The sequence below is a fragment of the Pseudophryne corroboree genome, unplaced genomic scaffold, assembly GCF_028390025.1.
Source record: "Pseudophryne corroboree isolate aPseCor3 unplaced genomic scaffold, aPseCor3.hap2 scaffold_1503, whole genome shotgun sequence".
Classification (NCBI taxonomy): domain Eukaryota; kingdom Metazoa; phylum Chordata; class Amphibia; order Anura; family Myobatrachidae; genus Pseudophryne; species Pseudophryne corroboree.
In genome coordinates, this window is record NW_026968135.1 from 106,627 (window position 1) to 112,626 (window position 6,000).

A 6,000-nucleotide genomic window follows, 5' to 3' on the forward strand; every position below is an offset into this window, starting at 1 on the left:
AAGAGCAAAAATATCAATCCCAGTTTTGGATTACTTTAATTAACAAAAAAAAATGCATATAGCAGAGGATAGTTTCAATCTGCCTACCTCTGGGTTATGGGCCCAGCATTTTTCCATTGCAGTACTCTGCTGCACATGTAAGTGCAAGAGATCCTGAAGCACTCACTCATCATGGGAAAGTACCAATGTGTTTCTTCGTTGGTTGATGGAAGAAACATCTTACAAAAACTCTCCAGATTATTGACTTTTTAAAGTTTTTCTAGGAAACGTTCTAGATGAATGCTTATTAGCCTTTGTCAGTATGTACGTTTGTAAAGTGTCTCTGTGGCGCAATCTGTTAGTGTGTTTGGTTATTAATCAAAGGGTTGGTGGTTCAATCCCACCCAGGGATGTAATTGACCTTGTTCTCAGATTTTGGTGATCTTTAAGTAGACAAGTCAAAATTTCAAACCCCCTTCTTATGGTGTAGGGTACCTGGCCTACTCTGATGTAATCAGAGTTAGATTTGAATCAGTGATTTTATAAAAAAAACAGCTAGGAAGCACAATTTAGCAGTGGGTTGCAGAGAAAAAGAAATATGCTGGCAGAAAAATCCAATTGAGTGATTAAACAGCTCTTCATTTTCTGGCTTTATTTTTATGCTAACGAATTTGTTCTCTGAAAAGTGTCCACAAAGCCAAGTATCTGATTAACATATTTGTAGGGATGGTTTTTCACCTATTACTAAATTAAACTTGCTTCATTGGAAAGGCAGCAAGATGCATCCTCATTTCAATATCTACTGAAATAATACAGGTTGACACCCGGAAACATTAACGCCACTGCATCCTTGCTGCTTTCTCATGTGGAAGTCTGTTTAATGTGAAAACAAGGTGATATCTAATTAGCACACAGGTAAGGAATTAAGAAAATCTTTATTTAAGGGTGAAGATGTTTCTCACAAAATCGTTGCCCCAATGCATCATTGAAATTCAAGCTGGAAAGATGATTTTAATATATCACTTGTACATTTTGTATTGCTCTTCTGGTGACACTGTAGTTTGTTTTTGTCAATTACCATTTTAATAATCGGGTAAAGAAAATTAATTGGATTTTTGAAAGAAAACAATACTGTCAATATACTATTAAAACAAATTAAAATGGTAAAAGTTATTGTACTTTAAGTAAAAAAAAAAGCTAAAATATCAATCCCAGTTTTGGATTATTTTAATGAACAAAAAAAAAATGCATATAGCAAAGGATAGTTTCAATCTGCCTACCTCTGGGTTATGGGCCCAGCATGCTTCCATTGCAGTACTCTGCTGCACATGTAAGTGCAAGAGATCCTGAAGCACTCACTCATCATGCGAAAGTAACAATGTGTTTCTTCATTGGTTGCTGGAAGAAACATCTTACAAAAACTCTCCAGATTATTGACTTTTTAAAGTTTTTCTAGGAAACGTTCTAGATGAATGCTTATTAGTCTTTGTCAGTATGTACTTTTCGCAAAGTGTCTCTGTGGCGCGATCGGTTAGTGTGTTCAGCTATTAATCAAAAGGTTGGTGGTTCAATCCCATCCAGGGACGTAATTGACCTTGTGATCAGATTTTGGTAATATTTAAGTAGACAAGTCAAAATTGCAAACCCCCTCTTATGGTGTAGGGTACCTGGCCTTCTCTGATGTAATCAGAGTTAGATTTGATTAAGTGATTTTATAAAAAAAACAGCTAGGAAGCACAATTTAGCAGTGGGTTGCAGAGAAAAAGAAAAATGCTGGCAGAAAAATCCAATTGAGTGATTAAACAGCTCTTCATTTTCTGGCTTTATTTTTATGATTACAAATTTGTTCTCTGAAAAGTGTCCACAAAGCCAAGTATCTGATTAACATCTTTGTAGGGATGGTTTTTCACCTATTACTAAATTAAACTTGCTTCATTGGAAAGGCAGCAAGATGCATCCTCATTTCAATATCTACGGAAATAATACAGGTTGACACCAGGAAACATTAACGCCACTGCATCTTTGCTGTTTTCTCATGTGGAAGTCTGTTTAATGTGAAAACAAGGTGATATCTAATTAGCACACAGGTAAGGAATTAAGAACATCTTTATTTAAGGGTGAAGATGTTTCTCACAAAATCGTTGCCCCAATGCATCATTGAAATTCAAGCTGGAAAGATGATTTTAATATATCACTTGTACATTTTGTATTGCTCTTCTGGTGACAATGTAGTTTGTTTTTGTCAATTACCATTTTAATAATCGGGTAAAGAAAATTAATAGGATTTTTGAAAGAAAACAATACTATTAAAACAAATTAAAATGGTAAAAGTTATTGTACTTTAAGTAAAAATAAAAGAGCAAAAATATCAATCCCAGTTTTGGATTACTTTAATTAACAAAAAAAATGCATATAGCAGAGGATAGTTTCAATCTGCCTACCTCTGGGTTATGGACCCAGCATGCTTCCATTACAGTACTCTGCTGCACATGTAAGTGCAAGAGATCCTGAAGCACTCACTCATCATGGGAAAGTACCAATGTGTTTCTTCATTGGTTGATGGAAGAAACATCTTACAAAAACTCTCCACATTATTGACTTTTTAAAATGTTTCTAGGAATCATTCTAGATGAATGCTTATTAGCCTTTGTCAGTAAGTACTTTTGCAAAGTGTCGCTGTGGCGCAATCAGTTAGTGTGTAAGGCTATTAACCAAAAGGTTGGTGGTTCAATCCCACCCAGGGACTTAATTGACTTTGTTATCAGATTTTGGTGATCTTTAAGTAGACAAGTCAAAATTTCAAACCCACTGTTATGGTGTAGGGTACCTGGCCTTCTCTGATGTTTAGATTTGATTCAGTGATTTTATAAAAACAGCTAGGAAGCACAATTTAGCAGTGGGTTGCAGAGAAAAAGAAATATGCTGGCAGAAAAATCCAATTGAGTGATTAAACAGCTCTTCATTTTCTGGCTTTATTTTTATACTAACAAATTTGTTCTCTGAAAAGTGTCCACAAAGCCAAGTCTCTGATTAACACCTTTGTAGGGATGGTTTTTCACCTATTACTAAATTAAACTTGCTTCATTGGAAAGGCAGCAAGATGCATCCTCATTTCAATGTCTACTGAAATAATACAGGTTGACACCAGGAAACATTAACGCCACTGCATCCTTGCTGCTTTCGCATGTGGAAGTCTGTTTAATGTGAAAACAAGGTGATATCTAATTAGCACACAGGTAAGGAATTAAGAAAATCTTTATTTAAGGGTGAAGATGTTTCTCACAAAATCGTTGCCCCAATGCATCATTGAAATTCAAGCTGGAAAGATGATTTTAATATATCACTTGTACATTTTGTATTGCTCTTCTGGTGACAATGTAGTTTGTTTTTGTCAATTACCATTTTAATAATCGGGTAAAGAAAATTAATTGGATTTTTGAAAGAAAACAATACTGTCAATATACTATTAAAACAAATTAAAATGGTAAAAGTTATTGTACTTTAAGTAAAAATAAAAGAGCAAAAATATCAATCCCAGTTTTGGATTACTTTAATTAACAAAAAAAAATGCATATAGCAGAGGATAGTTTCAATCTGCCTACCTCTGGGTTATGGACCCAGCATGCTTCCATTACAGTACTCTGTTGCACATGTAAGTGCAAGAGGTCCTGAAGCACTCACTTATCATGGGAAAGTACCAATGTGTTTCTTCATTGGTTGATGGAAGAAACATCTTACAAAAACTCTCCACATTATTGACTTTTTAAAATGTTTCTAGGAATCGTTCTAGATGAATGCTTATTAGCCTTTGTCAGTATGTTCTTTTGCAAAGTGTTGTTTTGGCGCAATCAGTTAGTGTGTAAGGCTATTAACCAAAAGGTTGGTGGTTCAATCCCACCCAGGGACTTAATTGACCTTGTTATCAGATTTTGGTGATCTTTAAGTAGACAAGTCAAAATTTCAAACCCCCTGTTATGGTGTAGGGTACCTGGCCTTCTCTAATGTAATCAGAGTTAGATTTGATTCAGTGATTTTATAAAAACAGCTAGGAAGAACAATTTAGCAGTGGGTTGCAGAGAAAAAGAAATATGCTGGCAGAAAAATCCAATTGAGTGATTAAACAGCTCTTCATTTTCTGGCTTTATTTTTATACTAACAAATTTGTTCTCTGAAAAGTGTCCACAAAGACAAGTCTCTGATTAACACCTTTGTAGGGATGGTTTTTCACCTATTACTAAATTAAACTTGCTTCATTGGAAAGGCAGCAAGATGCATCTTCATTTCAATGTCTACTGAAATAATACAGGTTGACACCAGGAAACATTAACGCCACTGCATCCTTGCTGCTTTTGCATGTGGAAGTCTGTTTAATGTGAAAACAAGGTGATATCTAATTAGCACACAGGTAAGGAATTAAGAAAATCTTTATTTAAGGGTGAAGATGTTTCTCACAAAATCGTTGCCCCAATGCATCATTGAAATTCAAGCTGGAAAGATGATTTTAATATATCACTTGTACATTTTGTATTGCTCTTCTGGTGACAATGTAGTTTGTTTTTGTCAATTACCATTTTAATAATCGGGTAAAGAAAATTAAGTGGATTTTTGAAAGAAAACAATACTGTCAATATACTATTAAAACAAATTAAAATGGTAAAAGTTATTGTACTTTAAGTAAAAATAAAAGAGCAAAAATATCAATCCCAGTTTTGGATTACTTTAATTAACAAAAAAAAATGCATATAGCAGAGGATAGTTTCAATTTGCCTACCTCTGGGTTATGGACCCAGCATGCTTCCATTACAGTACTCTGCTGCACATGTAAGTGCAAGAGGTCCTGAAGCACTCACTTATCATGGGAAAGTACCAATGTGTTTCTTCATTGGTTGATGGAAGAAACATCTTACAAAAACTCTCCACATTATTGACTTTTTAAAATGTTTCTAGGAATCGTTCTAGATGAATGCTTATTAGCCTTTGTCAGTATGTACTTTTGCTAAGTGTAGCTGTGGCGCAATCAGTTAGTGTGTAAGGCTATTAACCAAAAGGTTGGTTGTTCAATCCCACCCAGGGATTTAATTGACCTTGTTATCAGATTTTGGTGATCTTTAAGTAGACAAGTCAAAATTTCAAACCCCCTGTTATGGTGTAGGGTACCTGGCCTTCTCTGATGTAATCAGAGTTAGATTTGATTCAGTGATTTTATAAAAACAGCTAGGAAGCACAATTTGGCAGTGGGTTGCAGAGAAAAAGAAATATGCTGGCACAAAAATCCAATTGAGTGTTTAAACAGCTCTTCATTTTCTGGCTTTATTTTTATGCTAACTAATTTGTTCTCTGAAAAGTGTCCACAAAGCCAAGTATCTGATTAACATATTTGTAGGGATGGTTTTTCACCTATTACTAAATTAAACTTGCTTCATTGGAAAGGCAGCAAGATGTATCCTCATTTCAATATCTACTGAAATAATACAGGTTGACACCAGGAAACATTAACGCCACTGCATCCTTGCTGCTTTCTCATGTGGAAGTCTGTTTAATGTGAAAACAAGGTGATATCTAATTAGCACACAGGTAAGGAATTAAGAAAATCTTTATTTAAGGGTGAAGATGTTTCTCACAAAATCGTTGCCCCAATGCATCATTGAAATTCAAGCTGGAAAGATGATTTTAATATATCACTTGTACATTTTGTATTGCTCTTATGGTGACAATGTAGTTTGTTTTTGTCAATTACCATTTTAATAATAGGGTAAAGAAAATTAAGTGGATTTTTGAAAGAAAACAATACTGTCAATATACTATTAAAACAAATTAAAATGGTAAAAGTTATTGTACTTTAAGTAAAAATAAAAGCGAAAATATCAATCCCAGTTTTGGATTACTTTAATGAACAAAAAAAAAAATTCATATAGCAAAGGATAGTTTCAATCTGCCTACCTCTGGGTTATGGGCCCAGCATGCTTCCATTGCAGTACTCTGCTGCACATGTAAGTGCAAGAGATCCTGAAGCACTCACTC